Raw genomic sequence first — 23,989 nt, 5'->3', positions numbered from 1 at the left:
AGTAAGTGTAACCATTTCTACTGTGATATGTAATAAGTTTGCCTATTCACTGGTCAAATGGGATCTTAGATGGAAAAGAACCTTAAAATGAGCAGGGATATTAGAGGTCATAGAATCCAACTCCCTCGTTTTATAACTACAGCTTGGGAAAATGATACGACTTGTTCAAGGCCACAGAAACAGCAAGTGAAAAAGTTAGGATTCAAACTCAGGACGTCTGGTTTTAAATCCAGTCTTCTTTGCATTTTGTTTGGCTCCCTGCTAGTCCTGCCAGAGCCCCGACCTTGACCCTGTCTTTGTTCCTGATGTTATTGCATCATTACTTCTGTCCTGGGCAACCCCCGGTCAAGTTTCTCCCCTTTCCCTCCCAGCCCTGGCCATCCCTCTACCTTTGTCCTTCCTTTGCTCTTCTCTTTGTCCCTGCCTGTGCTGCTGCTATGCTGCCCCAAATTGTCCCTGTTCATGTTCTTGTCCCACTCCTGTCCCTCCTTCTACCCAATCACTGACCTTGTTCTTTGAGGCCCTTGACAACCCCATCCTCCTGCCTTCCTTAGGAAATCTGGACCCTGGATGATTTCACAGGACCAGGTGGGAGAAGTATCCAAAAAGGGACACTAGGTGAGGAGGATGGGAGTGCAGAAGGGCATCTTTACCATGAGGAGGTTTCTGAAGCCTCCTTGGATCCATCTTTCTTAGGTCTCATGGGGAGTTGGGACTAGCCCAGTAAGAGGGACCCCAGAGGGCCTGGTGTGGGCTGGGCTGTTAGGGGGTCAGGTTGCTATCTGGGAGCAGTGTGGTCTGACTGCCTAACCAGCAGTTTAAGGCTTCTCTTGGAAAAGTTGAGCTCAGCCTCTGGCTAAGGGCCCCAAATTGAATGTTAGCATTAAACCAAGCCCACAGTAAGTGGGGTTGAGTGGGGAGAAATTCAAGGAGGGGGAATGGAGGGGAATGGCCCCTGAGAAGGGCTGACTCAGTGCTTTAGGAGCTGGGGGGAAGGGAAGTTTCTAGTCATTTCCAAGCTGTGCTAGAGGTAAGAGAGTTAGAAAAAAAATTAAAAGAGAAAGAGTTTCGGGGACCAACTGCCCCTTTATAGACTTGAAGGCTGTGTTTACAAGAGGCCCCTCTGAGCTGCCAACTTGTCTCTTTTGGCCCCTCAGCCCAAACCATCCCTATGGTCCCTGGGCTGACCCTGGCTTGGTCCACTCAGGATGGCAGGATTTCCTTCTAGGCTTCAACCTCAGACACTAAAGTTGTTCCCAAATATGGTCAGCTGTCCTTAAAAGTCCCTTTAGGCATCTGATGGTGGCAAATCCAGTCGCATTTCTTCAGTGGTTAGAATAGTACTTCTTTTCTCAGAGTAAACTCCTCGAGTTTATTAATAAAAAAAGAAATTTTTATTCATGTTTTTGGTGTTTCAGTGAACACTATGCTGGACCTGGAGCAAGGAGAGCCTGCAGCCTGCTCTAGACCCTTTCTGGCTGTGGGCCCCATGCAAGTCTCAAGGTCTTAGTTTTCTCATATCAACAGTTCTTACCTCACGGGCCTGTTATTGAGGACTGAATGAAATAATGCGTGTAAAGCACTTGGCAAAACAACATGCTACATGGATGGCAGTTATTATGATTACAGCTTGTGGCCCAGGACTCTCATCCCCCTCAAAACTCTAGTGGTCTGGCTTGAAAGGGTCAGTTCTCTTTGGCTCATTGCTTTCTTCTGGAGCATATGCTCATGGTAAAGCTTGTGTCTGTTTCACCAAATGGGAGTAATGGGGTACCCAGCTTGTGTATGGGCACTCAGTGCGCCCAAAGGGACATCAATAAACTCCCGTGGCTTTCTATTGCCTGTGGGATCAAATGCAAACTGCTCTGTTCGGCATTTGTAGCCCTTCATAACCTAGTCTCCTCCTAGCTCTCCAGTCTTCTCATACTTTACTCCCCAACCCAGTGACAGTAGCTTCCTGACTTTTCCACAGACTAGATGGTCTATCTCTCTGCTCTGGGCATTTTCTCTGACTGTCCCCTATACCTGAAATGCACTCCCTCCTCTGCTCCAATTACTGACCTCCCTGGCTTCCTTTAACTCCCAACTAAAATCCCAACTTCTATTGAAAGCCTTTCCCAACAACTCTTAATTCTCCTGCCTTCCCTCTTTTAATTTTCTTTTTATCCTATATGTAGCTTCCTTTGTATATATTTGTTTGCACGTTGTCTCCCCCATTAGATTACAAGCTCTTTGAAGGTAGGGACTGTCTTTTACCTCTTTTTGTATCCCTAGAGCTTAGCACAGTGCTAATCAATGTTTATTGATTGATTGATTGAGATGTGGAATAGCCTTTATTTCACACACAGATGCAGAAAAAACAAAACTCATAAAATTCAAAGGACTCACATAAAATACAAGGAGCCTGTGAACAAATACAGAAACCTAAAGAATTCTAATCAGTCTATTACATTCTCCTTGGAAGGGAAAAGCAGGCTGCTGAGCAATACTCTCCTTTCTATCCATGGCCTGGGCAACTGATGGGAGGGATGACAAGAGCCAGATATCCTGCTCCACCCCAACCTTCCAACCAGGGCTCCAGTCCTTCATTGGCAGGGCCCCCACTGGCTATCCTCTTTCTTCTTAATCTCCTCCCCACCAGCTGCACTCTCTAGAGATGCCTTCACCCCTGCAGCTCCTTCCTCCTCGAAACTGGGGAGTTCTTCCTGGGAACCTCCTTTTGAGGAAGTGCTCGGGCCAGCTCCTGATACTCTGAAGAGAACCTTCCCCCCTTCCCATTTCCAGCACCCTTTTGAGGTTGATGCACACATTGCTAGAGCTAGCTCAGTGTTTGGGAGGCTCCTAAGAAAAGTTTGGGAGAGAAGAGGTATTAAACTGACTACCAAACTGAAGGACTACAGAGCCATTGTGTTGACCTCATTGTTTTATGCCTGTGAAATATGGACAGTCTGGTAGACTGGCTGGTAGTGCCATGCCAGGAAACTGAATCGCTTCCATTTGAACTGTCTTAGGAGGATTCTGAGGATCACCTGCCAGGATAAGGTACCAGACACTGAAGTCCTTGCTCGAACTGAACTGCCAAACATTCAAACTATGCTTCAGATTGTGCAACTCTGATGGGCTGGCCACACTGTACGCTTGCCAAAAAGACTATTTTATGGAGAACTCACATGGAGCAGGTGATCACATAGTGGCCAGAGGAAGCAATACAAGGACACTCTCAAGGTCTCTCAATAACTTTGGATTTGACTTTGACTGTACAACATGGGAAACACTGGCACAGGACTACTCAGCTTGGCATGCCCACATCAGAAAGGGTACTGTGTTCTTATCAGCAAAGCACAATTGAGACAGCACAAAGTAAATGTAGGATGCACAAATTTGGAGTATTCACCCCCAAAATTCATACGGATTATCTGTGCCCAACCTGTGGTAGTGCCTTCTGAGCTTGTATTGGTTTGATCAGCCACGGTCAGACACGCTAAAACTTCACTTTATCATGGTGCTGTCATCTTGGTCCTCTTCGAAAACAACAACCAACCAACCAATCTTCTCCATTAGAAAATAAACTCTTTGAGGTCAGGAACTATCTTTTTGGCTTATATTTATATTTCCAGAGCTTAGCACAGAACCTGGACCATGGTAGAGTTTTAATTTTTTTTTTTTAATCTAATCCAATCTTAACCTCCCTTCTAGATTTAGAAGCCTAGATTCTGGGACCCCACTGCCCAAGGCATTTAACATCCTCCTTCCTTCACAGAATAGTTTCCATTAACTGACCCTCTTGAACTATGTTGTGTGCAAGCTACTACTGCTTTGGACTTCTGAAATAAAGTACCCCCTTTTGGTTTTGTGAGGAGAGATTAGAAGAGATTCCTTTCCCTCCCCCTTCAATCCCCACATCCCCCATGCTCAGAATGAAGATTTGATCTTCTCTGCTCCTGTTTGGAAGAAAAGAAGGAAGGAAGAAAAAACGGAGGGGGAGAGGAAGGGAATCATCAATTTCCTTTTATAGATAGTAGGGGAAGGGCAGCTCTGCTAACAAGAGTCTGTCTCCACTCACTCTCACTCAGCCGTCATGTCTGAGGTAGCCCCAAGATACCTGAAAGCCAATTAGAGGCGCTCCTTTTGTTATTTCAACAGTCTCCCATCCTCCATGAAAAATGCCCTTCACACAAAGCTCCCAAACCCATAGTCCCATCAACCCACTGATCAGGGGCTGCCCCGACTATCTCCTCATCCCTGATTTTTACCAGGTCTCCAAGAGCCAAGATGTCTTGTGGAATAGTGAGTTTAGACTCAGAAGATGTGAATTTGGACCTAGCACTACTGTTTGTGTGTCTTTGGTTCAGTTATTTGCCCTTTCCTTGTTCTTTCCTTATCCGTATGTAATTCAAGCCTCAGAACCTATTTGCATGGGACTCTCCTCATTGGTGGAGATTGTTTATTCCATGAGCCATGCCTCCCTGGTTTGGGTTACACATAAAATGATAAACGATATAAATGATCACTAACTAAATGATCACCCTCCCATCTCTAAATTCAATTATCCTAGGACTAAAATAATTCCCTGGACCTCACGAAAAGACAGGAGGAACATAGGAAGAATTAAATTCGTTGAACAGATAGCTGGGCTTGGAGGAACCTTAGAGATGGCCTGGTCCAATTTCTCCATTTTTTCAATAGGAATACTAACGAGAGAGAATGATTTGCCCAAGGTCATGCTGTGTCAGCCTTTGAATTTACACCCTACCTCCTCTCACACTGCCTCCCCTATCCCCCATTTCTCCCCTTTTTCATTCCAGTCTCAGCTCTCTTTTCTATCAATTACCCAGCTCCACCAAAAGACACCTACTTTCTGTCACTCTAAACACACTCAAGGAATCAGGGATGGGAGAGAGCTTAAGTTAGGCAACAAATGCTTTGTGTGTGTTCCCCCTTGGGGAGTGAAGGGACTCACAAAATCATAGGCATTTGATTGGAAGGGACCTCAGAGTTCACCTTGTTCAATCCCCTCAGACTCACAGAGGGGGCAGTGACCTGCTCAAAGTCCATCAGCTCAGTTTGGTCAGAACACAGAGTTAATCAAATAAAATAAAGCTGGAGCTAAAGATTTGAGAAGCAGCTAATATGGAGAAAGCATTTGAAGGTTTTCAAAGCATTCTCTGTGTGCTATCTTATCTGATCCTCACAACAGCCCTGGGAGGTCAATGCTATTATTATTCTCATTTTACAGAGGAGGAAACCGAGGCAGGCAGAGGTTAAATGACTTGTTCCCCCACACTCACACAGCTAATAAATGTCTGGAGTAGGATTTGAACTCGGCTTCCTGACTCCAAGTCCAGGACTCTATGCCACCTAGCTGCCAAGATAAAGAGAATGTTGTACTTCTGGAAATCAGAAAATGCCTACATTCAAACGCTGCTCCTGAAAATAACTAGCTATTTTACCCTGGACAAATATCTTGATCTCAGAGCATATCCATCCAGGAAATATTGTAGAGATAACATGCATTTGAAGTGCTTTTGTCTCTTATACCCCCACAAAACAAGCTGTTTGATCCTTTTCCTTACTTCCTCCAGTTCCACAGTCCTCTCTCTTTCCAGTTAGAGAATTTTCTCTAATTTCACCTTGGCTCGCTTAAGCTCAGACCTCAGGATTCAGGTCAAATCATTTAATCAAAGAGCACTTATTAATCACCTACTAGGTATTGTGCAAAGCACATAATAGCACAAATAATGAAACATTAGTTGTTTCATCCTTAAGGAGCTTACATATTTACTGGAAGCCCTATTGATTTTTTTCATGGCAATATCCTGCCCTCCTCTCTTCACTGACACTCCATTCCACTCTCACTTTTGCCTAGGCTCATCTCTTTTTATTTTTTCCCCAATTTTTAAACATTTTTATTTAAAGTTTCGAGTTCCAAATTTTATTCCTCCCTTCCTCCCCTCTCATTTCCCCATGAGAGTAAGAAATCTGATACAGGTTATATATATGCAATTATGTAAAACATTTCTATATTAGTCATTTGTACAAGATGACTCAAATAAAAGAAAAAAATGAAAGAGAGAAAAATAGCATGCTTCAGTTAAACGATGTCAGTTCTTTCTCTGGAGGTGGATAATTGGCTTCATCATTAGTCCTTTGAGATTGTCTTGGATATACAGCACAATGGTACTGCTGAGAACAGCTAAGTCATTCACAATTCTTCATCAAACAATGTTGCTGTTACTGTATACAGTGTTCTCTTGATTCTGTTCACTTCATTATGTATCAGTTCACGTAAGTCTTTCCAGGTTTTTCCTGAAATCATTCTACTTGTCATTTCTTATAGAACAATAATATTCCTTTGCAATCATATACCACGGCTTGTTTAGCTATTCTGAAATTGATGGACATCCTTTTGATTTCCAATTCTTAGCCACCACAAAAAGAGTTGCCATCAATATTTCTGTGCAAATAGGTCCTTTTCCCTTTTTTTGGATGTCTTTGGGATACAAACCAAGCAGTGGTATTGCTGGGTCAAAGGGTATGCACATTTTATAGCCCTTTGAGCATAATTCCAAATTGCTCTCCAGAGTGGCTGGATCAGTTCGTAACTCCACCAAGAGTGCATTAATGTCCCAGTTTTCCCACATCCCTTCCAACATCTAACATTTTCTCTTTTTCTTATATTATCCACTCTGTTAGATGTGAGGTGACACCTCAGAGTTGTTTTAGTTTGCATGTCTCTGAACAATAGTGCTTTAGAGAATGTTTTTCATGTGACTATAGATAGATTTTATTTCTTTGTCTGAAAACTGCCTGTTCATATCCTTTCACCATTTATCAACTGGAATGACTTGTATTTTTACAAATTTGACTGAGTTCTCTACATATTTGAGAAATGAGTCCTTTATCAGAGATCCTTGTTGTAAAAAAAATTTTTCCCCAGTTTTTGCTTTCCTTATAATTTTGGTTGCATTTGTTTTGTTTTTGCAAAAATGTTTTAATTTTATATCATAAAAATTATCTATTTTACATTTTGTGATGCTCTCTATGTCTTCTTTGGTCCTAAATTCTTCCTTTATCCATGTATCTAACAAATTATCCCATGCTCTTTTAATTTGCTTATGGTATCACCCTTTATGTGTTAATCAAGCCACCATTTTGACCTTCTCTTGGTCTACACCTAGTTTCTGCCCTACCGTTTTCCAGTTTTCCTAGAAGATTTTGTCAAATAATAAGTTTTTGTTTCAAAAGCTTGGATCTTTGGATTTATCGTATACTAGATTACTACGGTCATTTACCATAATGTAATTTGTACCTAATCTATTCCACCAATCCACTACTCTATTTCTTAACCTGTAACATATTGTTTTGATAGTTACTGCTTTATAATACAGTTTGAGATCTGGTATGGCTAGATCACCTCCTTTCATATTTTTTCATTGACTCCCTTGATATTCTTGAGCTTTTGTTCTTCCAGATGAATTTTGTTATTATTTTTCTAACTTCATAAAATAATTTTTGATAGTTTGATTGGTATGGCACTGAATAAACAGATTAATTTGGACAGAATTGTCATTTTTATTATATTGGCTCAGCCTACCCAGTTGTCTAGATCTGACTTTGTGTGAAAAGCACTTTGTAGTTGTGTTCATATAATTCCTGGATTAGTCTTAGCTGGTAAACATTCAAGTATTTTATATTTTCTAGAGTTATTTTAAGTGGAATTTCTCTTTCCATCACTTGCTGCTGGATAGTGTTGGTAATAAATAGAAATGCCTATTATTTATGTGGATTTATTTTGTATCCTACAACTTTGCTAAAGCTATTAATAATTTCAAGTAATTTTTAGTTGATTATCTAGGATTTTCTAAGTATAATATCATATCATCTTCCAAGAGTGATAGTTTTATTTTGCCATTACTTGTTCTAATTCCTTTAATTTCTTTTTTCTCTTATAGCTAACATTCCTAGTATAATATTAAATAATACAGTTGATAATGAGCATCCTTGCTTCACTTCTGATTGGATTGGGAAGGTCTCTAGCTTATCCCTATTATACATAATGCTTGCTGATGGTTTTAGATAAATATAACTTATCATTTTAAGGTAAGCTCCATTTATTCCTATGCTCTCTAGTGTTTTTAATAGGAATGGGTGCTGTATTTTGTCAAAGGATTTTTTCTGTTCTATTGAGATAATTATATGATTTCTGTTGGTTTTGTTATTGATGTGGTCAATTATGTTGATATATGCAATCCTGGAATAAATCCATCTGGTCATAGTGTATGATCCTTGTGATATATTGCTGTATTCTCTTTTCTAGTATTTTATTTAAAACTTTTGTATCAATATACATTAGGAGAATTGGTCTACAATTTTCTTTCTCTGTTTTGGCTCTTCCTAGTTTGGGTATCAGCACCATATTTGTGTCATAAAAGGAATTTGGTAGGACTCCACCTATTTTTCCAAATAACTTACATAGTATTGATATTAATTGTTCTTTAAATGTTAGGTAGAATTTGTGAATCCATCTGCTCCTGGAGATTTTTTTCTTAGGAAGTTCATTGATGGCTTGCTCAGTTTCTTTTATCTAAGATTGTTATTTACATGTTTTATTTCTTCTTCTGTTAATCTGGGTAACATATTTTTGTAGATATTCACCCATTTGATTTAGATTGTCAAATTAATTGGTACATAATTCAGAAAAATACCTCCTAATAATTGTCTTATTTTCTTTTTCATTGGTGGTGAATTCATCCCTTTGATTTTTGATACTAGTAATTTGGTTTTCTTCTTTCCTTTGTAAAAAATCAAATTAGCCAAATGATTATCTAATTTATTTTTTTCATAAAACCAGCTTATAATTTTATTTAGTTCAATAGTTTTCTTATTTTCTCCTACTCTCCTTTGATTTTCAAGATTTCCAAGTTGGTGAATTATTGGGGATTTTTAATTTGTTCTTTTTCTAGTTTTTTTCATTGCATGAAATTCACTGATCTGCTTTTTCTCTATTTTATTGATGTAAGCAATAGAGATATAAATTTTCTCCTAAGGACTACTTTGGCTGCATGCCATAAATTTTGGTATGTTGTCTCACTGTCATTTTCTTTAATAAAATCATTGATTGTTTCTGTGATTTGTTCTTTGACTCATTTGTTTTTTTAGGATTAGATTGTTTAATTTCCAATTAATTTTTAATCTCTTTCTATTGTCCATTATTGAATGCAATTTTTATTGCATTGTGATCTGAAAATGATGCCTTTACTATTTTTGCTTTTCTACATTTGGTTGTAAGGTTTTTATGCCCTGTTACATGGTCAGTTTTTGTATGGGTGTCATGTACTGCTGAGAAAAAGATATTTTCCTTTCTATTCCCATTCAGTTTTCTCCAGAGATCTATCATATCTAACTTTTCCAGAATTTTATTTACCCCCTTAACTTATTTTTCATTTATATTTGGGTTAGATTTGTCTAGTTCTGAGAGGGGAAAGTTGAGGTCCCCCACTAGCATAGTTTTATTATTTATTTCCTCCTAAAACTCATTCAATTTCTCCTTCAAAAATTTAGATGCTATACCATTTGGTGCATATATATTTAGTACTGATATAACTTCCTTGTATTTTGTACCTTTCAGCAAGATATAGCTTCCTTACTATATCACATCTATCAGATTGACCAACATGACAAAACAGAATGATGATAAATGTTGGAGAAAATGTGGGAGAGTTGGAACACTAATTCATTGCTAGTGGAGCTGTGAGCTGATCCAGCCATTCTGGAGAGCAATTTGGAACTATACCCAAAGTGCTACAAAAATGCGCATACCCTTTGACCCAGCAATATCACTTCAAGGACTGTATCCTCAAGAGCTCATAAAAATGGCAAAGGTTCCCACATGTTCAAAAATATTTAGAGCAGCTCTCTTTGTGGTGGCCAGAAACTGGAAATCAAGGGAATGCCCATCAATTGGGGAATGGCTGAATAAATTGTGGTATATGAATGTAATGGAATACTATTGTGCTTTAAGAAATGATGAACAAGAAGACTTCAGAGAGGCCTGGAAAGACTTATATGAACTGATGCTAAGTGAAAGGAGCAGAACCAGGAGAACTTTGTACACAGCAACAACCATAGTGCGTGAGGATTTTTTTCTGATGGACTTAGTACTTCATTGCAATGCAAGGTCTTAAAAAATTCCCAATGGTCTCTTAAGGCAAAATCCCTTCCACATCCAGAGAAAGAACTATGGAATTCGATCGCAGAATGTAGCAGATCATTTTCTTTTGTACTATGTTTTGATTTGTTTTATGATTTTTCCCATTCTTTTTAAATCTTCTATGCAACATGACTAAGGTGAAAATGTATTCAATAGGAATGCATGTGTAGAACCTATATAAAATTATATGCCATCTCAGGGAGGGAGGATAAGGTAAGGGGGAAGGAGGGGGAGGGAGGGGAAAAAAATCTGAGTTATATGGAAGTGATTGTAGAACACTGAAAACAAATAAAATAATAAAAAAAAGATGTAGTTTCCTTCTTTATCTCTTTTGATTACATTTATTTTTGTCTTTGCTTTGTCTGAGATCATGATTGCTACCCCTGCTTTCTTTACTTTCAGCTGAAGCAGAGATAGATTCTGTTCCAGTCCCTTGCCTTTACCCCGTACTTATCTCTCTGCTTCAAATGTGTTTCTTGTAAACAACATGTTGTAGGATTCTGTTTTTTAATCTATTCTGCTCTCCACTTCCTTTTTATGATCAAATTCATTCCATTCACATTTACAGTTATGATAACTGTGTATTTCCCTCTGTGCTATTTTCACTTGTTTATCCCCTTTTTTCTCTTACCCCCCCCACTTTTGCCCTCCTCACAAGTGTTTTACTTTTGATTATCACATTCCCCATATACCCTTCCTTTTATCAATCCCACTTCCTCTTCTATTATCCCCATCCCCTTTTATTTCCTTATAGGGTAAGATAGATTTCTATATCCAATTGAATGTGTACGTTATTCCCATTTTGATCCAATTTTGATGAGAGTAAGGTTTAAGCTTTGTCTGTCAACCCTCCCTCCATTTCCTCTTCCATTATAAAAGCTCTTTCATGCCTCTTTTATGTGAGATGGTTTATCCCATTCAATCTCCTCCCTCCTTCTTCCAATGCAATTTTCTTAATCACCCATTTGGTTTTGGGGTATCATCCAATCAAAGTCACCTTATATCCATGCACTCTGTCTACCCATACTCCCTCTAATTGCTCTTATAGTAATAAAATTAAGAGTTACAAATACTATCTTGCTATATAGAAACATAAACAGTTCAACCTCATTGAATTTCTTATGTTTTCTCTTTCTTGTTTCTGTTTGAAGCTCTGATCTTTTAATTAGAAATGCTTGAAAGTCCTCTATTCATTAAATATCCATTTTCCACCCCTGAAAGATTATATTCAGTTTTTCTGGGTAGGTGATTCTTGGTTGTAATCCTAGCTCATATGCTTTCTGGTATCTCATATTCCAAGCCCTCTGGTTCTTTAATGTGGAAGCTACCAAATCATGCGTAATCTTGACTATAGCTCCAGGATATCTGAATTGTGTGCTTTTGACTGCTTGCTTGATCTATGAGTTCTGGAGTTTGGCTATGATATTTCGGAGAGTTTTCATTTTGTGATCTCTTTCAGGTGGTGATCTGTGGATTCTTTCAATTTCTATTTTGCCTTCTGGTTTTAATATATTAAGATAGTTTTCTTGGAAAGTTTTTTGCAAGATGCTGTCCAGGCTTTTTTTCTTTTATCATGGCTTTCAGGTAGTCCAGTAATTCTTATATTCTCTTTCCTAGATCTATTTTCCAAGTCAGTTGTTTTCCCAATGAGAAATTTCACATTTTCTTCTATATTTTTACTTATTTAATTTTGTTTTGTTATATCTTAATGTTTCATTGAGTCATTAGTTTCTGCTAGTTCAATTCTAATTTTTAAGAAATCATTTTCTTCAGTGAATTTTTGTACTTCCTTTTCCATTTGGCCAATTCTATTTTTTAGGGAGTTATTTTCCTGAGTAAATTTTTGTATATCTTTTCTTATGCTATTGACTCTTTTTTCATGATTCTCTTGTGTTACTCTAATTTATTTTCCCATTTTTCTTCTACTTCTCTAATTTGCTTTTTTAGATCCTCTTTAAACTCCTAGAGGAAATCTTTTTGGGCCTGAGGCCAAATTACATTTTTCTTTGAGGCTTCATATGCAGACATTTTGATACTATTGTCCTCTTGCAAGTTTATGCCTTGATCCTCCTATCACCATAGTAACTTTCTATAGTCAGTCTTTTTTTTTTTTTTTTGCCCCATTTTTCATGACTTGGTGCTTTTATGTGAGAGCTGGGCTCTGGTCCTTCATTGTCACAAGGTTTTTGTACTGGAGATCTGGGTCTTACTGCTGGTTTTCACTAGGTTTCAGGACTTGGCTGCTTGCTTCCTCTGGAGTGTAGGCTTCCATTCTGACTTGTATTGTGGGGTGGAGCCTCTCTGTTGGCCTCCCCTAGGTATGGGTTTAGCTGCTAGCCTGATCCAGGGGTGGGACCTTGCTGCTGGGTTGCTATGGTAACAGTCTTTCTGGTGGTTGGATCCTCCCTGGAGGAGGGATCTCTTTGCTGATCTGCCCCATGGTTATGGCCCAGCTTGCTGGGTTGCTATAGAAACAGGGTCTTTCTGCTGGTAGGTCTCAAGGATGGGGTCTCACTGCTGGCTAACCCCAGGTAGGGTCTTTACTACCAGTCAGCAATGGGGTCAAAGCCTCACTGGTGGCTTGTGCTGGGGGTGGGACCTTACTGAGCTACAAAGCCTCCTCACTTGCTTAGGGGGCTGCTGGTTTGCAGGAGAGTAGGGCCTTGATGGTGGATCACCCCAGGCTTGGAACCTTTCTGCAAGCCCCCTGCTGTGAGGCTGGCTGCTGCTGCTGCAGTTCTTAGATCCTGATCCCTTCCTGCCAGTGATGCTGATAAGCTGCTTTCCTGTTCCTAGATCAATTCTGAGGCAGTTTTCTAGTTGGAGGGGAATTTGGGAGGGCTTCTGAGGGTTCCTTCCTCACTCTGCCATTTTGGTACAGGAAGATCTCTTCTTGACTGCACTTTGTATTGCAAGAATTATCTCCTCCTTGACCTTCTGTATCTCTCTGGTTGATCCATCCTGCATGGCTACCTCATTAATGTGTGGTACAATATAATGCATACCAAATTAGTAAACACCTACTGTGTGCAGTAGTGACAGGCACTGGGGGAGATGCAAAGTCTATATAAGTCTAGTATAGAAGTTGGATGCAACCACTGCTGGTACTCATAGGAGATCAGGATACCCAACCCTCCCAACTCTGTACCTAGCCATTGGGCTATGTACCTGGTTCATTGCTGAGGAAACCTGACATCCCTAGAAAATGTGGGTTCTCCAATTCTCACATCTATTAAATCACCAAGCACCCCCCTACTCTTACCCAGGCTACTCCAGGAACAATTCTAGTTTTGGTTGTAGTCTAGGGTTTTCACACAAAAAAAAGGAAAGATGTAAAAAATAAAAAGTTACCCAGGGTACAAATATAAAGTGGGTATTGACAAAACCTTTATTCCCATACACTAAAAAGGGAATGCTAAGCACAAAAGAACCACAGTGTGCATTACAGAATGACTAAATTAGAATTTAGCAATTTATTACCTATTGGCACAAGTCAGTTAGGAGGCTAGCATAATAGTTAAGCCTAGTTGGGAAATCAAACAATTTTTGCAAGGTTGCTAATTAGTCATTCCACATTTCATCTTTACTGAGTACAGCCCCGTCAAACACCAACCTCCATCTTCTCTCTGGTGGCCTCTTTCTCCTTGATGCCTGATTCCCTCAGCTCCAGCCCACCCCTGCCCATGCTTAGGCACATTCCCCTGGTGATCATTAAAATACTGGACAAGACTTTTCCCTGCTGCCATCAGCTACTGCCAAGACAAGGGATGCCACTGCCAAAACCTTGCTAGTGAGAGATGCTGCAGGTATTACGAGTTCTCTCAAGGCCTTGTACCAAAGGAAAGACACAGAAGACTCTGTCTCAGGTATCAGCTTGCCTAGGCCATATATAGGATATGTGCTCATAGCTTTCAGGTAGATGGGGTGAAGAACACCACATCCCACTCACCCCTTTAGTTTATCTACACTGTTCCTGATCAGTAGCTAGTTAGGGGACTTAACTCATTGATGACTTACACATGATCAGAAGTAGTTCTCCCTCCCCCAGCTTTCAGGAAGGGTGACTGAACATGTTCCAGAGAGACAGAGAAACAGAGACAGAGAGAGAGAGGGAGACAGAAACAGAGAGAGACAAAGACAGAAACAGAGAGAGGGAGAGGAAGAGAGAGAGAGAATGTGTGTGTGTGTGTGTGTGTGTGTAAGCACCTACTATATAAAACATAGGCCCTGCCCTCATGGACTTCTCACACTAGTAGGAGGAGAAGATGCCCAGGCAGGTAATAACACACACATTGCATAATATGTGCTTTCAAGTTGCAAAAGAAAATCCTTGGGATGGAGGGGAGGGATGGTAATGATCATAATGACTCATATTTATATCCTTTCATCAATATAATCGTAAGGCAGCAGGTTGTTTAAATGATACAAATCCCTTTTTTGCAGATGAGGTAACTGAGGCTCAGAGGGTTTAAGGTGCTTGACCAATGCTATGTGGTCAATAATGTCCAGGGCAGAATTTGAACTCGATTCCCTTCTGACTCTAAGGTCAGGGCTCTTCTGCCCATGCCCTGAGCTACCACAACAATGGTGTTAGTAAGGAAATGGTATCTGCATTGGGCTTTAAAGGATGGGGAGGAATTTATCTGATAAAAGGTCACCTCTCTTCTCCTCTATAGATAAAGCAAAAATAAATCCTTGCACACCACCATAGTAAATGTGGAAGAAACCCCAACCTCCTTAGGCTGGCATTCAAGGCCTTCCTGCCTTATCTCACACTGCTCCTGGGCATGAACCTCACCCTTCCGACAAACTGATCTTCTCAAAGTCTCCACTACAAAAATTTTAGGGCAGAGGAGAGTACTCCATAAACTGTAAAGAGCTCTATTACTGCCAGTTGTGATGATTCATTTGGTATGTCTGCCTCCAACTCTTGATTGATGTTATCCACTGCACTTGGGATGCCCCATCATTCCTTTCTACCTTACTCACTTTCCGTAGACTTCCTCCTCCAGGAAGCTTCCAGGATTGCCCTGAACTCTCAGACCAATTATCTACTGCCTGTTCTGCTCAAGCAGCAGCACAAATGATTGAGGTCAGCCCAGGCTTCTCTTAGAAACTTTTCTAAGAGGCAGCCAGGTATCAAAATGGATAGGGTGTTGGACCTGGAATCACAGAAACCTGAGTTCAAATCTAGCCTCTGGCACTTACTAGCCTTGTGACCCTGGGGAAGTCACTTAACCTGTCTCAGTTTCCTCAACTGTAAAATGAGGATGATAATAATAGCACCTACCTGCCAGGGTTGTTGTGAGGATCAAATGAGATAATTGTTAAAAAGTTCTTAGTACAGTGACTGACATGTAGTAGGTGTTTAATACATGTTTGTTTTCATTCTTTCTTTTCATGTGAATGTCTCCTGTCTGTCCAATGAGACTGTGAGCTTTGAGGGGTTGGTCTGAAGCCAGGGATTCACAAGCTATGGGAAGCCCCAGCGTTATTCCTAGGACCTATATTTGAGTAAGCATCTCCAGTCTGATAATTAGTGCGGACATATTAGGTGGCATACTTCAGCATAAAAAAAAGTAAATTTCTGTGGTCTGCCTGTCTCACACATAGAGCTATTATGATCTTTCACATCTCTGTAGATATGGTTTTGATTGATAAAAGGTAGGTTCACTTTGGAGCATTTCTAAACCCATGGCAGCTTCTGGTCATCTTGCATTTTCCTGATCTTTCAATATCGAGATTACAATTACTACTATGCGGAGGTCCATGAATTACTTAATGTTTATTTACATGGTCTGTTAGGAGGTAAAGACACCAGTACTGGTCACTGTAATAACATTTCATTCAAAGTAAAGATCAAAAGGGGCTGTCCCCATTCCATTTTATATCAAGATACCAGTACTTGGAAATTCAACTATTGAATTAACCAACGGTAATTAAGCACCTACTACATATGTACAGGTCCAGGAATCAAAAAGACCTGAGTTCAAATCCAGTCTCAAAGCTCTGTGACCCTAGGCAAGTCATTTAACCCTTGCCTGCCTTGGTTTCCTCATCTGTAAAATGAAAATAGTAATGGTAGCTACCTGCCAGAGCTGTTTTGAGAAGAAAACATACGAAAGCATTTGAAAAACACCCTTTGCACACTTTTTACCGGTCTTATATAAATGCTAACTCTTATGCAAGGGAGGGAAGGTAGCACTATGGGTGGAGGGCTGGCCTTGGAGGAGCCAGGCAGTCCTGAGTTCCGCCTTTCTGACACATACGTACTAGCTCTGGAGAGAAACCCAACTTTTCAGAACCCCAGGCAAATTCTCTCTGCTTATACCCTATAGAGGAGCTTCCCCTCTATCTCTACTGAGGGAGTTTCTATAGGAGTTCCTAGTTACACTGATGAAATCAGATCTAGACCAAAAGAAATTCACAGGCGCTATGCCAGGTCCTGGGGAAACAGAAACAAAAAACCAAAGCAATCCTTGCCTTTAGGGAGCTCACTGTCTATCTGGAAGGGAGAGTACAATGTGTTCATAAACAAACAAGTATAAGATCATTTGAAGCTGGAAACAATGCTAACTAATTAGCACCAACAATATGGAGGTGGGGTGGGGGGGATAGTCAGGGAAGGTATGGATATGGTGCTGGACCTGGAATCACAGAGACCTAAGTTTAAATCTAGCTACTAGCTCTTGAGCAGAGCCTTGAGGGAACATCAAAGATTTAGAGAGGACATCAAGGCCAGCCCTTCCCTACTATCCCCTCCCCATTTTGCAGATGAGGAAACTGAGGCCAGATTTGCCATAGCTAGGAAGTGTCAGAAGTAAGATCTGAACCTTCCTCTTCCTGACTCTCTATTTTTTTAAATAATTAATTTTTAGTTTTCAACACTCACTTCCAAAAGATTTTGAGTTTTAAATTTTCTTCCCTTCCCTCTCCCCTCCCCTCTGCAAGATGGTGTGCAACCTGATATAGACTCTACATATACATTCATATTAAACATATCTGACTCTCTATTTACTACCCCAGAGAGGCAAGATTGAGTGCATTCTGGGTATGGAGGACAAATTGTTTGTATACAAAGGCAGGGAGGTGAGAAATGGCATATTGAACCTGGGGATCAGCTAGGAATCCAGTTCTTCTGGAATGTAGGGAGCTTGAAGAGGAGAAGGTGAAGTTTATCTGGAAAGGTAGGTTGGAGCCACCTGGTGGGAAGTAGTTTGTTTTACCCTAGGAACAATAGGGAGCCACTGAACATTTTTGAGCAAGGGAGTGAAGTGATATGACATGTTTCAGGAAGGTTACTTTGGTAACTGGGTGGGGGATTTCTCCATGGATGGTCCTGCTCTGTGGAGTCATCATGTTACCGAGATAATTCTAAGCACCTGAAATTTATGCCAGAAGAGACTGAGCGTAGCTAGTTTTCTACCTTGTTGAAAGGGAAAGAGAAAGAGAATGAATCTTTATATAGCTCCTACTATGTGACAAGTCCTGTGCTAATTCAAATATTTGAATTTCATATTTTCAAATCTTATCAATTTGGAAATTTTCCAATGTTGTCTCATTTGATCCTCACAATAACCTTGAGATGTAGGTATTATCCCCATTTTACAGTTAAGGAACTGAGCAAACAGAGGTGAAGTGACTTGAGCAGGGTCACACAATCAGTGGTTGAGACTGAATTTGAATTCAGATTGTCTCTAGGCCCAGCACTCTATCCAATGTGCCACTTGGCTGCCTGTTGAAAAAGCTTTGAGTGTGGTCCTCGTTTGTCCATCTAAAGTTAGTACATAGGCAGCTAGATGACACAGTGAATAAAATGTTTGTCCTGAAATCAGGACAACTCCTCTTCTAAGTTCAAAGTGGGCATCAGGCACTTACTAGCTGTGTGACTCTGGGCAAGTCAGTTAACCCAGTTTGCCTCTGTTTCCTCATCAGTAAAAATGAGCTGGAAAAACCACTCCAGTATCTTTGCCAGGAAAACCCCCAAATGGTGTTACGAAGAGTTGGACATGACTGAAAAATGACTAACCAGCAACAACAAATATATGTGGGGCAAGCATTACCGTTGGGCCATGAATTAGGCCTAGAATCTAACAGGAATAAGAGATGGCCTGTGTAGTATTTGGGAAATTTCTGAGTGAGTTTAAGAATCCAAGCTGATAAATATAAAAACCTCATTCCCTTTTGGGTTTAAATGCAAATATTCTCTCAATGACAGCGTATGGCTGAGAAACTTGGAAAGCCATAGTCTTCAGGGAATCAGTTGCAGTGACCAGAAGGGCAACTGAGGACTACCCGGTAGGTGCATTCAGATGAGTGTATTTTCAAGAATGACCTAACCAGGAGTAGAGTAAGGGATATCACAGGTTAATAGAGGAAGTTTATGATTGGAAAAAGAAAGAGACCAGTTTCTAATACAGATGAACAGATTGCTGGTGTGTCCTTAGTTGTAAAAAAAAGACCAAAAGACATCAGGAGGATGATCCTTTGACATGCAAGTAAACTGAATTTAAGTGAGGCAGAGCTGTGCAAAGTCATCAGTCTCACTCTCTCCTCTAGAGTCATCGAAGTCCAGTGGCAAGACACAGGTCAAAATGAATGGCGATGGCCCCCACAGGTAAACAGACCGACTGCTAAAAGGATAGATGAAGGTCTCTAGTATACTGAGAGGACCCTTATGAGAAAACATGGACAAAGGAGTGCACAGGATGGGAAGGTATGGGTGGACTGGGTGATCTGCGTTGAAGAAAGAAATGCCCACACTGGGGAAAATGCAGATCTCATTTGATTTGAAGCAATGGGAAAGTGGAAACGGGGAGGTCACGTAGAAGGCTATTATAGGAGTGAAGAGGAAACTTACTAAGAATTTGTCAGGAGGGTGGTAGCCAGCAAAGTGGAAAGGAGGGAGTATATCATAATTGCTAACACTGATATGGTACTTTTAGGGCAATGAAGTACAGTGGAAAGAGCCCTGACTTATGGGTTCAAATCCTGTCTCTTCACATCTATCGATACTAGGGAAAGTTACTGAATCTCTTTGGGTCTCAGATTCTTCCTCTATAAAATGGGGAAGAGGAGGGAAAGTTGTACTAAGTTGGCCACTAAAGATCTCTTCCATCTCTCAATCAATGATCCTAGGGTTTACAAAGCACTTTACATGCATGATATAATTTTGTCCTCAATAACAACTCTGTGAAATCATCACCAATATTACCCCCATTTTACATATGAGAGAACTGAGCCTGAGAGAAATCAATGAACTAGAATAAGGTCACAGAGCTTGTACGTGAAGTAGGATTCTTGACTTTTAAGGCTGGTACTTTAAGCTGCCTCTAAGGTTTCTCACCAACCGGAATTCTGCTGTACCCAATCAGGTCTACACTTTTCCTAGTACAAAAATCTGACTCAATCAACTTCAGTGGCTCCCTCTTGCCTCCAGGATCAAAAATCCTGTTTAGCTTTCAAAGTCATTCACAAGCTGGTCTCAACTTACTTTCCTCATACTCCATGGCCTTGGTTTTCATCTCTATACCTTTGTACTGGCAGTCTCCTATCTCTCAAATTTACTTGTATTTCACCTCTGAATCTGAAAAGACTTTATTTCCTTCCAGACTCAGCTCAAAGATCAAATTCTGTATGTAGCCTTTCTTTACCCCTTCCTCAGTTATTTTATCTTAATTTATTTTATCTTAAACTTGTCCATGTTGTCTCCCTAATAGAATCTAAACTTCTTGAGAGAAGAGACTATTTAATTTTTATCTGGATCACTACTGCCTAGTGAAATGCCTGGCACATAGAAGGTACCTATTCGGTGCTTGCTGATATTTGGAAAGTCTTAAGAACTCTGATCAATGACTGACTGACTACAGCTCTCATTTTAAAGGACTTATGATGAAGCATGCCACCCAGCTTTTGACAGAGAGGGGATGAATCTGAGGTGCAGAGTAGATATTTTGGGGGGAATGTAACCAATGTATGAATTTGTTTTGCTTGACTATATATGTTTCAAGAAGTTTTTTTTGTTGTTGTTCTTTTTCATTGGGGGAAAAGGAAGAGGTGGGGGAGAATGAAGAATTTTCATTCATTGAAATAATAAAATTACTAAGATTAAAAAAAAATGTTGCTGACTATCCTAATATCTAATGATCTTCTACATTCATTACATTTAAAAAGTTTTTTTTATACTATGAATGAAATCTGTTGATGAAGCGAAAATTTCTCACTAGAGGTTCTCAACTGCATGAATTTGATAATGCTGAACAAAAAAAATCTGACAAATAAGTAAAGACAGCATATGAGAGAGAGGTTGTGGGTATAGAATTGACAGGACTTGGCAACTGATTGGATGGTGGAAAGAGTAAGCAATGATTCCAAGGTTATAAACTTGAATGACTGGGGAGATAATGGTACCTCAACAGGAAGAGAGAGTTTTGGAGGAGGATTAAGTTTAAGAGGGAATGATAATACATTTCATTTTGGACATGTTTTTCCTGCTTCAAGTGTCTCCCTGTTCCAATGATTTTCTTACATTGAAGGTTTGACCATGTCACACACACACACACACACACACACACACACCCCTCAAAAAACTGTAGTGGCTCCCTATCACTTCCAGGAGAAGAGAGTCAGGATCAAATATAAAATCTGTCTGACATTTTAAATCTTTCACAACCAGGCCCTTTCCTACATTTCCAGTCTTCTTCAATTCCCTCCAGTCACTCTAAGATGAAGCTTCAATAACTTATTTGCTTTTCCTCATCAAAGGCGTACTGTCTCCTAATTCCTTGACTTTTCACTGGCTGACTCCCATGTCAGTATGATCTCTCTGGGGAGGGGGTGGGGGCAGAGCCAAGATGGCAGAGTGAAAGCAGGCTCTCATCTAAGCTCTTCCACAAATTCCTTCAGATAGCCCTAAAAATGAATCTAAACAAATTTTAGAGTGGCAGAATCCACTAGAAGATAGAATGTGGCATATTTCCAGCCCAGGACAGACCAGAAGGTCAATGAGAAGGATCTGTTACACCGGACTGGGGGAACACAGAGCCCAAAGGCTGCACTAGCTCAGATTCAGCCATAGTGGAGTGGGAGCGACTAGGTGGATTGAATCACCAGTTGCAGTGCTGATACCCAAACTTCTCAGCACAGAAAAGGAGTCTGGTGAGGCAGTGGCAGGGGCAGCAGCAGCAGCTACTCCTGGGCTATTAGCCCATACACTGAATGTTTGAAAATCACCTACTTGAATTTCCCAGAGCAAGATGGTGGAGTAAACTGTAAGTGCTCTCATCCTCCCCTTGCTGTTCTTGAAAAACCCAGAGAATATTGCCCCAGGAAAAATCCTGGAATAGTGGGGCCATCAGAAAGGATACAGCAGTCTTTTAGCTTGGAAGGCTAGGGAGATGGACCCTGTTACTGTGGTTGAAAGGGACTTGTGAAGGACCAGAGGCATCCCAGCAAGCCCTACCTCAGCGGACCAGCAGGAAATTTTGAGCTGGTAGAGCAGGCAAGCACCAACACCAGTACCCCAGGTAGGCCTTAGCACAGTGAAGTGAATTGGGCAGACACCAGTGCAGATGGGGGTCTACCCATTGCTGAACCTGTCCATGCTGTAGCAACACCCTAGGTGAGGAGACCTCCAGTAGCCAGACCACCCCTCCCCCACACCTCACACTAAGAGCTTCAGTGTAACCCTGAGGAAACTCAGAAAGACTTCATCTGGCCTTGGCCTTGGCACACACCAGCCAGCTCAGCAACAAGTAAGCTGTAGCATTATATAGCTTTTAGCTGAAAGAACCAGAGGCCACAGCACACAAAGTCAGTAACCAGGCCCTAACTCCTAGCACAAGAAACGTGGGGTAGAGCCCCCTGTGCCCTAGAAGCAGAAATCCATTTCAAAATCCAGGGAAAAGGCAATCACCATGAACAAGAAGCAAATTAGAAAAGCAAAGATCATAGACTTATTACAGGGACAGGGAAGATCAAAATATGAATTCAAAAGAGGACAGCATTGATACTATATCCGCACCTGAAACCTCAAAAGGTAACATGAACTGGTCTCAAGCCCAAAAAGCATTTTTGGAAGAGCTCAAGAAGGATTTTAAAAACCATATTAGAGAGATAGAAGAAAAATTGACCGATGATTTTAAAATTACAATCAGCTCCTTAAAAAGTAAAATTAGTCAAATGGATAAGGAGGTACAAAGCCTAACTGGAGAAAATAAATCCTTAAGAGGAAAAAAATGGACAACTGGAAAAGGAGGTGCAAAAACAAACTGAAGAAAACAATTTATTAAAAATTAGAATTGCGCAAGTAGAAGAATGACCTCCCTCTTCACCTCTACTTCCTGACTTCCCTGAGGACTCAGCTCAAATTTCACTTTCTGCAACTTATCTTTTCCTGTCTTCCCTCTCCTTTCACTGTTTCCCTCTGAGATTACCTCCTATCTTCTCTCTTTTTTGAACATATTGGTTTGCTGTTGCCTCCCTCAGATGGTGAAGTCCTTCAGGGCAGGAGTTCTGTTTTTACCTTTCTTTGTATCCCCAGAGCTTGAATCCTCAGTGACTGGTACATAAACACCTGTTGAGTGTCTCCTGTTGAGTTTGAGATGCCACTGGGATATCCAGGTGGAAATGTCCAGCAGGCAGATGGCAATGCCTTCCTTTGTGTTCCACAGTAAATGAAATGTGTAGGAATAAAGTGTGTGTGTATGAGATTTCATTCTCCCATTGGTAAACTGAGGCTATTTTATTAGATGAACTATGTAATAGTTGTAGTATCCACCTCACAAAGTAAAAACTGTATTAGGGTCAAATGAGATCATATTTATAAAGCCCTCAGGAAACTTTAAAGCAATATGTCAGTTTGAATGGAGAATAGGGACAGGACCAGAGATTTCATGGTATAAAGTTCCATGAGGAAACTCCTTCCATTCATTCAACTCAGTATTTTCTCTGTAATTTATAGTTTGAGTTCCCTAGAGCCCTAACAGTTTAAGTGATTTACCCAGGGCCACATAATCAGTAGGGGTCTGAGGAGGGAGCTGAATCTGAGGTTTCCTAGCTTTGAGGAGGGGCTCCCTATCCCCTACACCAAGTTGCCTCACTTCTTGGGGTTTTACAAATGTTTGTTAAGTGAATGATTCAAGAGAGGTTGCAAACAGATTGTGATGGGCTTCAGGAGTCAAGTAAAGGCGTTTGGACTTTATTGTGGGCAAAGTGGAGTTCCTGAAGGTTCTGGAGCAAAACTGTGCATTAGGAAGAGTAGTCTTGTCTCCGGTGCAGAATAGATTAGTATGGAAGAGAACTTGGGTCCTGAGGCTGGTTAGGAGGATATTGCATATGAATAGTTCAGGCTAAAGGTAGGAAGGGCTGGACTGGGGGAAGAGGGAGTGGAGAGGAAAGGGGTGGGAAGTTACAAAAGAGAGAATGGCAGGGAGCTGGTGATTGACTGGAGAGGGGCTCTTAATGGCAGAAGGAAGGGGTACAAAGCAGCTAGGGGAGGCTCTCAGACTCATCTATAACACTCCAAGAGCGCCCCCTGCTCCTCTTGTCTCCTTTCCAAGACCAGCTGGGCAGCCAGGACTATCTATCCCTAACGGCTTTGGGACCTGGACTGGGCGGGACTTGGGCTTGAAGCCATTGAGCTACTGGGAGTCAAGAGATCCTGGGTCCGACGGACATATCCTCTGCTCTGGGATGCAGCTCAGCCCCCAGCTGAGTCAGGCTCCGTGACCTGCGAGCACCAGGGCCAGCCCCCGAGGATGCGCTGGGGCCAGATAAGGC

Source organism: Notamacropus eugenii, chromosome 4, assembly GCF_028372415.1.
Source record: "Notamacropus eugenii isolate mMacEug1 chromosome 4, mMacEug1.pri_v2, whole genome shotgun sequence".
Classification (NCBI taxonomy): Eukaryota; Metazoa; Chordata; class Mammalia; order Diprotodontia; family Macropodidae; genus Notamacropus; species Notamacropus eugenii.
The sequence above is the reverse complement of the archived record's forward strand: the minus strand, read 5'-3'. Positions refer to the sequence as shown.